Genomic DNA, 11,684 nt, shown 5'->3' with positions numbered 1-11,684 from the left:
GTCCTTAAAGCCTGAAATGGTCTGGGACCCCGTTACTTCAGGGGTCACCTCTTGCCCTATGTCTTGTCATAGAAATTTCTATCGCTTCCTTAGGGTGACACTTCAGGGACTGGTGGCCGAGTTTGCTCTGTGGAGGAGCTGGGCCTCTTCTCCTGAGGCTTAACCTGGCTGTTTTCAGGGCATGTTATAAAGTATGTTTGTTTTGTTTGGCTTTGATTGTTTTCTAACCTATAACATCCTCCAGACTGGCTGAAGTCACTGTTGCTGCAGAGGCTTCCTGGGTGCAACAGTAGCAGCAACTTGTTAGGCGATCTTTTTTGAGCACCTGTAGATCCAATTCTTAAATGGGACAAACGCTGAGGTCTTGACTCAGTTTTTACACAGTCTTTAAGCAGGTCAAATGCCCATTGATTTCAGATGCTCAGATACCACAGGCCTGGGCATGGTGGAAGACCATCTGTACAGAACAGCATGAGCACTGGGTAAGAATTCAGGGTGCGGCACTTCACAATTTGTGTAACTGCTGGGTGATAAGTGCTTAACTCTGCTTAAATATTAGGAAAATAATTAGCTCCCCCCCCTGCCCCTGGGTATAAGAATAGTTGCACTCTGGAACTGTCAAGGCTGTCTTGAATCATCTGCACTGGAAATGTGCAAGGCTAGGCTTGAACCAAATGTACCAGGGATGACAGGTACCAAAGCTAATTCTGCCAGGAGGCCGGGAGAGGGTCAAGATGATTTGCTGTAGGTCCTTTCCCAAACAAATGATTCTGTAGCTTTAATGTAGCTTTGCCAACGAGTTAGCAAAGGCTTCTTTCTGGCTTGACCGTTGCTCCCTGCTGCACATAATTGGCACTTCTGGAAGCATGTCAGCTCCTGTCAGTCAGTTGGGATCCAGTATTTCTGGAAGTGGTGATTTAGTGCAGCAGGGAGTGGGCAATATAACAATCCTTTGGTTGAAAGGAGGTGTTTGTAAATATACCTCCAGCAACCCCGGCACAGTTGTACCACTGTGACTAAACTCATAATATCCACCTGTAGACTTTGCCAGGTAGTTGCTGTGATGGGAATTTTCATTATTATCTCAGTTTGAATTCCATGGCTTAGTTTGCTTGCCCTGTTTTTACATGTGGTCACATTCTGCTTCATCTGATCAATGGAGTAACACCATTCACTTCAGTGGAGTTACTCCTAAGACCACTGCAAGTGGGATCAGAACCTGTCCCATAGGAGGTAGAAAAGACTCTTGAAATAGTTTATTCAATAGGTCAAAACAAACTAGTTCCATTTCTCTTCTGCTTGTTCATTAGCAGAACTTAACTTCAGAAAAATTCAGGCTTCCTGTAAAGCTGTGCAGCTGGGGTACCCAAGCTGCAGGCTCAAGATGCTTTCTCTCACTTGCCCCAAACTCCTGTGCCATGCCAGCTATGGAGTTTGTTTCCAGAAAGGATGAAATAAGGACTAGTAAGAATAGGTATCATGCCCAGACCTTGGGTGAAAGGCTGGCCCCACTGAAGTCAGTGGAAGTTTTGCCATTAACTTCATTGGGATCAGGAATTAACCCCTGATGTGTTTGTGGAGGGCATTAGGAGAAAAGTTGATGAATGTTTCCTATTAAACAGGATGAAGGGAGAATATATGATGTGCTCCTGACAGGACTGGGGATAAATGGAAGACATCCTTTTCCAACTCTAAATATCACAGCTGTGGTATCTGAATTTGTTCCCATAATGGTAAAGTTTGTTCCCTCTATCAATCAGTGGGATAGCCAGCAGTTCCTGCTTCTCTCTCAGACTTTTATTTCTTTTCACCAGTCTGCCCCTGTCTGGTCTCTAAAGTCTGGGTCCCCATGGTCCACGGAAGTTTTCTGCAATTCATTTCCAAGGCCACTTCACTGATCCTTTTTCTTCTCTAAAGCTGCTTCCCGTTTTCTTTTGTCAGGCTTTTTAAATGATATTTACTGCAACCAATGAATTACTTTGCTCCTGGAGCAGTTGCCAAATTTTTAATACAGTTGTTTATATCTTAATTGGTCATTCACTATTTTATGAGATTTAAAAATTAAAGTCCAAGCTGTCCTGTCACAACCCAAAACCAGACTATGGTTTCCAGTTATGCAAAGCAGCTGTCATGTGCAGCACACATGAATAAAGCACATTAGAAGAGCTCTCGATTTCTAGGGAGTGAACTATGAATACACTGTTTGAAGGAGAGATTCTGTCTAGTTTGAGAAGACGCTTTATTTAGAAAGATAGTGTGGCTAAATGAAGGACTCCCGTTTTAGATTAAATTAACCCATAAACCAATGGGGGACAAAACATGCCCAGCATATTACCCAAGTGGTGATATACAAATCCATCGCATACCTTTCTGGTTTAACTCAGTGAAATCACTGAACGTGCCTTTAAGTGGAGAATAAGGCCCAAGTTTTCAACTGGGATGCCTAAAGTTAGGCGCCTAAGCTGCTTAAATAAGGCCTAAATAAAACTGGCCTGTCTTTTGTGGGTGCTCAGCTCCGCTGAAAATCAGTTCACTGTTTGGATGCCTAAATATGAATCTAGATGTCTGACTTCAGGTACCCCAATTTGAAAAAGGAAATGGCCTAAATGTAAACTGTGCTCTGGTGTTTGCATGACATGTTCACACACTGTAAGACAATACCAGACACTTGGTTCCATGAACTTAGCTCAAGTTGCCAGTATTTAAAACTAATCACAACTTGACAGAGGAAGCTGTTTTTAGCAGGGAGTTATTGCTTAACAAAGAAATGGATTTGAACTGAAAATCATAAACACAAGGTAGAATATGATCTGCTGTCCCCTTTCCCTGTTTAATTCCTGCCTTGTTGTATTAGAATAAGGAGCTAACAGAGGACAAGGTATCAGCATTTTCACTACCATGCCACCAAGAGTTTTTCTGAGCAGTTGTGATGACAGGGCAGACTCCTGCAGCCTTGTCTACACAAGCATGCACACTGTTGCTACCAGCTGCATGGATGTAAGCAATAGAGGGATGCTTTCAGAGAAGACGCCCTCTGGAGACACCGCTTTAGGGGAAGTGGCAAGTGCCTGGCCTTGCTGCTGTCCACAAAGAAGCAGGTAGAAGTAACATGCTACCCTAAGAACAGGAAAGGCTCTTCTCCATCATGCCCTCCCTAGAGCTCCATTAATATGGATTGAGTAAATGGAGACATGAGCTTGGATTAGGATTCTACCTAGGTACTTATATGGCCTTCGCTCCCAGTGTATCTAAGTGTGTCTCACAATCATTAATGGGTTTGATCCTCACAACCCTCCTGCATGTTTCCCTTACTTAACAGATGGAACTAAGGCCCAAATTAGACTGAGTGGCTCACCAAAAGTCACACAGGGTATCTGTGGCTGAACAGTGATCAAGCCCCAGTCTCTTGAGGCCCATGCCTGTGCTTTATCTACCAGGCCATCCTTTCTGCCATAATGGGGAGAGACTGAAAGGGGAAATTAGGCACAGAAATACTCTGGAGGAAGAGAAGTAAAGGAGAAAGGGAGAGACTACTGAATGGAAAAGTAGATAAGGAATGCAACTAACAGGTGAAGGAGAATCAGGAAAGAAGAAAGTGTGGTGGGTGAGAAAGGGAAGAACAATGGTCTTAGAGTTAAAAATAAGTGGATTTTCACAAGCATGGAACAAGGAATATCAGGGAAAGGGGAAATTAAAAAAAGATGAAGGGGAAAATATTTTAAGGTATATGGTAGAAAGATTTATAGTCGTGCACCAGGACTGCGATATAGTTAAGACCTAGCATCACTTTCTGTTTAGAGCACTTAGAATAGTCAACGTTTAAAAGTTACTTTATAGTTCATTGTATACAGTAGAAAGATAAAACAGAGTGAATTTATCTAGATCTTTATATGGCCTCCTTTAATACAGAGTCTGAGCACCTCACAATCTGTAAAGTACTTGTCCTCTCAACAACCTGTGAGGTAGGGAAGCGCTATTATTCCTACTTTATAAATGGGGAACTGAGGCTCAGTGACTTGCCCAAGATCACACAGGAAATCTGTGGAGCAGCTGGAACTTGAACCCAGGTCTCCCAAGTCCTAAGTTAATGCCCAGCCACTGGACAAAAAGAAGGGACTAGTAGGTCTTTGGTTTTGTCCCTTCTACAATATATTGGATTGTCCAAGAGGCCTCAGTCTGGCCTTCCAAATGATGACTACTGCTGATTGTGCAACACTGGCTTGCTCCACCGTTACCTTGTCGTCATCTTTCTCTTGCAGTCCCTTCTGTCCCCTATTGTATCTTGACATGAGATTGAGCCCTTTGAGGTCGGGACTAGCTGTTCTTCTGTTTAATGCATGTACAGAAGTTTGCACAATGGGACCCTGATTGTGGGTCTCTAGAGCTGCCTGGGATCCAAATAATTAACACCCTTATTTAACACTTGTGTATGCAATCAATAGAACTGACATGTGTCAGATCCATCTGTGCACATGAACCAGATTTTACCAGCCATTTTCACAAGTAGCATCTTGTCTATTGACGTTAACGGAACTCCGTGTGTATTGGTGATAACTCCAAACTGTTAAAGGGGGCAGAATCTGGCTCATTAGGTGTTAGTGCTCAAAAGGTGCCCAGAAAGACCTACACACAAACTGCAGATGCGTTTTAGAAATGGGCCAAGCCAATTAACTAGTGATGGAAAGATGCCTAAACACTGCTATGAAGAGTTTTGTGGTGGAGATATGAGCCTGTGCTCCTGCTCCATCAGTTGCTGCTCCTGCACATCCCCTTCCACCGACTTTGCTGGTCTTCAGCTCTTCAAGTCTTTTAGCCTGGGTACATTCATGTATATTGTTTCTAAAAATTCCTGGGAGAGAATCTGGGGGGTAAAGTTTTGCTGCAAAGCGTATCTTCAGACATCTGTTTGTACTTACTGCGCAAGTATTTAGCACAGAGCAGCACATACTTGTCTATAGCTCTGAGGCGAAAGTGAATTCTAAAAGGTATTAAACAGCATCTTAAATATGAACAGGATAGCCTGGAAAATCTTATAGGCAAGGTTTGTTCTTTTTGGTTGTATATTTAAGGCCCAGTCCTGTTTCCCCTGAAATCAAGAGCTGCCGATTCAGCCCTGTATCAGCGCTGAGCCCAGAGACCATGGAGGTGTAGCTTGTGCTTCTTCTACCCCGGGGACCTTGTCACAGGTTAGAGCAGTTCCTTGGGCTGCCCTAATTTGTACCCAACATGCAATGGTCCTTACCACTCAAGATTAGGTGGGGCTGAGGCATGCCTCCCACCTGTTAGTCACTTCTGATGCCCACATACCAGAAGCTCTTATGGGGGGGACATAGCACCAGCTATGCTGGCTCTGTTCCTGTTGGGGAGGCCTCCTACTCCAGCGTGATATTCCTTGGCGGAATCTGAGGGGTGATTTCCTCATACATTTGAAATCCTATTAACTGACCATGTAGCCTAGGGGAAAGGCTAACCTGCAACACAGCCAGTAACAACTTCAAACATGTTAGGTCTAGTTTGTATTTAAAAGGTTTTCCAGGTTAGTTATGCTAGTATAGGTATGCTGGCAAGCCCTCCTAGTGTAGACATGGATTATACCAGTAAAAGTGGTTATGTGGGTATAGTTCAGATAGGTTCATTGACTGAAATGAGTTATATTGGCAAAACCACTTTTATGTTGCTATACCTGTGTCCACACCTGGGCTTTTGCAGGTATAGAAATGTCACCAAATAACACCCATCCCAACTGATGTTAATTTTGCTACAAAAATTTCCAGTGTCAAACTGGCCTTAGCCAGAGACTTGACTTAAGTGTTGAGAGGGCTTTTCAATCACATGATGCTAACTCAATGGAGTGGACATGAATGAAAAACCACACTCTTTCCACCCATCAAGACATGGCCAAAGACAGCAGCCATCTTAAGGCAAAGGGCCCATATACAAGGAGGCTTTCAAACTAGAAGCCAGTCTGCAGTTGTTTTTGATAACCTGAGTTGTTGTTCCCCAAGCCACAAAAATCAATTTGTGAGATGTGGGAGTATTTTTTCTTAGATTCATAGATATTTAGGTCAGAAGGGACCATTATGATCATCTAGTCTGACCTCCTGTACAACGCAGGCCACAGAATTTCACCCACCCACTCCTGCGAAAAACCTCTCACCTATGTCTGAGCTATTGAAGTCCTCAAATCATGGTTTAAAGACTTCAAGGAGCAGAGAATCCTCCAGCAAGTGACCCGTGCCCCATGCTACAAAGGAAGGCGAAAAACCTCCAGGGCCTTTTCCAGTCTGCCCTGGAGGAAAATTCCTTCCCAACCCCAAATACGGTGATCAGCTAAACTGTGAGCATATGGGCAAGATTCATCAGCTAGATACTACAGAAAATTCTTCCCTGGGTAACTCAGATCCCACCCCATCTAATATCCCATCACAGGCCATTGGGCCTATTTACCATGAATATTTAATTACCAAAACCATGTTATCCCATCATACCATCTCCTCCATAAACTTATCGAGTTTAATCTTAAAGCCAGATATATCTTTTGCTCCCACTGCTTCCCTTGGAAGGCTATTCCAAAACTTCACTCCTCTGATGGTTAGAAACCTTCGTCTAATTTCTAGTCTAAATTTCCTGGTGGCCAGTTTATATCCATTTGTTCTTGTGTCCACACTGGTACTGAGCTTAAATAATTCCTCTCCCTCTCCGGTATTTATCCCTCTGATATATTTATAGAGAGCAATCATACCTCAACCTTCTTTTAGTTAGGCTAAACAAGCCAAGCGTCTTGAGTCTCCTTTCATAAGACAAGTTTTCCATTCCTCGCATCATCCTAGTAGCCCTTCTCTGTACCTGTTCCAGTTTGAATTCATCCTTCTTAAACATGGGAGACCAGAACTGCACACAGCATTCCAAGTGAGGTCTCACAGTGCCTTGTATAACGGTACTAAAACCTCCTTATCCCTATTGGAAATACCTCTCCTGATGCATCCCAAGACGCATTAGCTTTTTTCACAGCCATATCACATTGGCGGCTCATAGTCATCCTATGATCAACCAGTACTCCGAGGTCCTTTTCCTCCTCCGTTACTTCTAATTGATGCATCTCCAGCTTATAACTAAAATTCTTGTTATTAATCCCTAAATGCATGACCTTACACTTCTCACTATTAAATTTCATCCTATTACTATTACTCCAGTTTACAAGGTCATCCAAATCCTCCTGTAGGATATCCCTGTCCTTCTCTAAATTGGCAATACCTCCCAGCTTTGTATCATCCGCAAACTTTATTAGCACACTCCCGCTTTTTGTGCCAAGGTCAGTACTAAAAAGATTAAATAAGATTGGTCCCAAAACCGATCCTTGAGGAACTCCACTGGTAACCTCCCTCCAGCCTGATAGTTCATCTTTCAGTAGGACCCGTTGTAGTCTTCCCTTTAACCAATTCCTTATCCACCTTTCAATTTTCCTATTGATCCCCATCTTATCCAGTTTAACTAATAATTCCCCATGTGGCACATTATCAAATGCCTTACTAAAATCTAGGTAAATTAGATCCACTGCGTTTCCTTTGTCTACAAAATCTGTTACTTTCTCAAAGAAGGAGATCAGGTTGGTTTGGCACGATCTACCTTTTGTAAAACCATGTTGCATTTTGTCCCATTTACCATTGACTTCAATGTCCTTAACTACCTTCTCCTTCAAAATTTTTTCCAAGACCTTGCATACTACAGATGTCAAACTAAAAGGCCTATAATTACCCGGATCACTTTTTTTCCCTTTCTTAAAAATATTTGTTTGAAGGCAAAGTCAGTCTGTGCTTGCTTCCTAACAGACAAGCCCAGACAACTACATGATATTCTAAAAGGAGGCGCTCACTTAAGTTTTTCAGAGTTACCTTTTGAAGAGATACAATCAATTCCATTGCTAGGAGCTCAGTAGTTAGGATTTTAAGTCTGATTTAGGTAATTTTGAACCACCAGAGAATATCCTGTGCCTTGTTCTTATCTTCAAAATTGAATTGTTTAGCTGTTACAAAAGATTAATGTAATCTGTGCATCTATGAAATTGGATTCTGAAACTTTTTACTAAGTGTAGTAATTCTAATATGTAAAATAAGACATACATTGACCTGCATTGTTACACTTATGGTGGGAGAAGGAATCTAGCAGCGGTTATCTCAATGAAGCTGTGTCCCTTTACACCAGCTGAGGATATGACCCTATAATCTGAAACCCCTGATGTTACAGAAACACAACATTTGGAGGCATGACATTTTAGAGAAGTCGTCATTCAGGAGAACTTCTTTCACTATGTCACACTGTCTGGAATGTCTCATGACTGTGAGTGCCTACCTCAGGCCAAACAGTCAAAACCAGGGCAGACATCCCTAACCGTTGTATGTTCTATAATTAGATTTCACCAACCCAGTAACACACATGGACTCCTGGCTCATTGTATTAGTCATAGATTGGAGAGCCCAAGATGACTGTCTATCTTGCCACCAAGGCAAGTTGAACGCAGTGATAAATGGTCACTTACACCAAAAATCATAAGATTCAGATTGCTTCCAGTCCCAAGAGACCAGTCACTTACCCAGATCAATTGGTACTTGGATCTTACACTAAAGACAACACCTGTAGCCAATCCTGTAAAAAACTATCAAAGGTTTATTAACTAGGAAAAAGAAATGAGTTATTTGCAGGTTAAAGCAAGCAAAAACATACACACAAATGAGATATCTGTGGTTCCTAAAGGTGACAGAGATGTAGTAATCTGTCCATTCAGGGCGGACTCAGGTTGACCCTGGGGATCTCTGCTTTAGTTTGTTTGTTTGAACTCTCACAGGGCCAGAGACACTAAAGAAATGAAAAATTTTATTTTGACCCTGTTTTATCTTTTACATTTGGCCTTTCAGTCCATGAGACAAGCTCCCTTGCATGTAGCACTTCCAAGGTGTGCCATTCACTAATCCTTTGTATTGTGATATTCCTTAACGGCCTGTTTAATCTTGATAGGCCACCTACCTGGATGGTGGTGGTAGGGCGATTCCCATGCCTGGGCTTTGAAATTTAGAGCAAACATTTTCAAAGTTATAAAGCAAAACTTACATATTTCCTTATAGAATGGATATAGGCATTACAATCAAGATTAATGCCTGCAGCAACTTACAAGCATTTCATAGAATCTAAACACTAAATACATTCTTATAAGACTAATACCTATTTTGAACAAAATAACATACAGGTGAGCTGGTTTGGTTTCTAGCCATGAGTCTGTCAGTTCTTAGCCAATGCCTACAGCCTTGGCCAGCATCACACACTAGTATTTCTTTTCCTTTCTCAGTGCAGGCAGGCAGGCACTTAAATGGTCCGCAATACCTTAGTATCTGAACACCTCCTATTACTTAAAAGATGTACATTCTCTCATTCTTCTTTGCTGTCCCCCAGGAAGCAGGACCAGGGCACATTTAGTGAATTAATGTATGTGAATGAGGGTACTATTAGGGGAAAGCCAGAGTGAGGAGGTGTGTTTTACACTTGGCTCTACATGCCAGTCTCTGTCTGTCTCTTCCTGTTTCTTGTCTTCTTACATTGAAAGCTCTTTGGGGCAGGCACCATCTTTTTGTTCTAGGATTGTACAGCACCTTGCATAGTGAGGTCCTGGTGTGTGACTTGGGCTCCCAGGCACCACCATAATACAAATAACAATTAATTAATCATGCTGACCTTTTATTAGCATGATGTAACTAAATATTGCTGATAGTCTGCTGTTAAGGGCTTTAGAGGAAATAATGTAAATGTCATTCTTAATAGGCAGCCAGGTTTTGTCCTTTAAATAAAATGTCTGAACTGCCATGAAGAGAGGTGCAATCTTTCACCTCTATGTAACGCAACACCCAACAACGTTATATAAACAACACAAAACATCTGTAGGGAAGGAAAAATTCTTGAGTCTCGCCCTGGAGATTGCCGCTGAGATGCTTCTGAAGTTTAATTATGCCACTGGCATTATTCCTTACATATAACATTTTATTGTGTGCTTTTGGCAGCCAGGAGAAGGATATGTTTATCTTAGAATTAAACTGAGTTAGGAGCCAGAGTGTATTCTAGCTTTCATACCACCTGTAATGGGTTATTACAGCAGTGATCAGGGGTCCCAGATTACTAGTTTTTATTATATATTACCATTGAGCACCTGGGGCCCTAATCAAGGATCAGGGCCCCACTTTGCTGGGCCCTATATGCACAAGTAATAAGGCAGTCTCCGGCCCAGAGAGCTCTCACTGTAGACTTATGACAAGACACTAAGTGTATAAGATAGGCACACAGCTGGTGGAAGGGCAGGATAGCAGACAAATAAGCACATTTTCAGAGTGGGCAGTGACCACATGCACTGGTTTATCACTCAGTAGGAAAATGAAGATTTAAAATATCACATGGGGCAAAGGCGTATCTCAGCTTGACTGCATTTAAATGTAGTGCTGATGAAAGGAGATTACCTAGGCTGTTAGGCTAACAAAGTCCTCTCTTCAGCTACAGAACAAGTACAGCAGTAGGTCAAGTTTCTCCAGGGTGACCTCACAAACCTAATATTCAAGGGGCCACCTGCAGGAGTGGAAGGAAGTGCCATCTCTGCTCATTCCGTCTTTGGCATCTCTGCTGAGACTGCGTTCAGGGGGTGCCAACTGGATGGTGGGGTTCCTGTCCTCCAAGTATTGGACGGATGTAGCCAATGCACTTGTAGAATCCATCAGACTTTGGGTAAAATTTTCAAAAGTGCCTAAGTGAGTTAGGTTCCTAAATCTCATTTTCAAAAGAAACTTGGACTTTGGAGCCTTAATCTCATTGAAAATTCTCAGTGCCTAAATCACTTATACACACTTGAAAATTTTACCCTTATTTATGTTATGTAGATACTTATAGGCTGATCACTTTAATATCTGAACATTAACAACAATAGCTGCATAATGCTCCCGTGAGGTAGGGAAGTAGTATTCTCATTTCAGAGATGGAGAAACTGTGTTTGGCCTTAAATCACACACAGTCTGTGGCAGAGCCAGGAATAGCTCCTACACCTCCTGATTCCTGGCCCAGAAACTGAATCCTGAGATTACCCTTCCTCTTAGTTGGAAAAACAATAGCAATCATTATCAGCATAGGATAGACTGAATCCAGTGAGCTAGAGATGAAAGACTCACAGTTCATTTTCAATCCCCTGTGTCATCAAGTTCCCTGGGAGACACCACTTTTACTTCTAGTTTGGATCGAACTAGCACACTAAAAATAACAGGAAAAACCACAGCAGCACAGATAGTGGAACGGGATACTTGCCCCGTGTACAATCCTCTCCGAGGCCCTAGGTATGTAGTTGGGGGAGCTAACCCATCCTGCTGCCCAAGCTACTGTGACTACACTCCTGTTTTTAGTGTGTTAGATCAATCCAAGCTAGTGTGCATGTCTACCCAAGATGGAAATTACACCTTTTGCTCTGGTGAACATGCTGCCTTTGTTGGATTAATATTGGTAGGTTTTGAGGAGGAAACTGCTGAATTAAGAGGTTTTCATTTGGCACCCATAGATGTGGGAATGATGGTCCAGTGGATTGGGTGCTGGCTGTGATTCAATGGATCTGGATTCAATTCCTGATTCAGAAAGAAGTTTCATTAGTGCCCTGGGGCAAATCATTT

The sequence above is a fragment of the Eretmochelys imbricata genome, chromosome 1 (genome assembly GCF_965152235.1).
Source record: "Eretmochelys imbricata isolate rEreImb1 chromosome 1, rEreImb1.hap1, whole genome shotgun sequence".
Lineage (NCBI taxonomy): Eukaryota > Metazoa > Chordata > Testudines > Cheloniidae > Eretmochelys > Eretmochelys imbricata.
Note: the sequence above shows the minus strand (reverse complement) of the source record.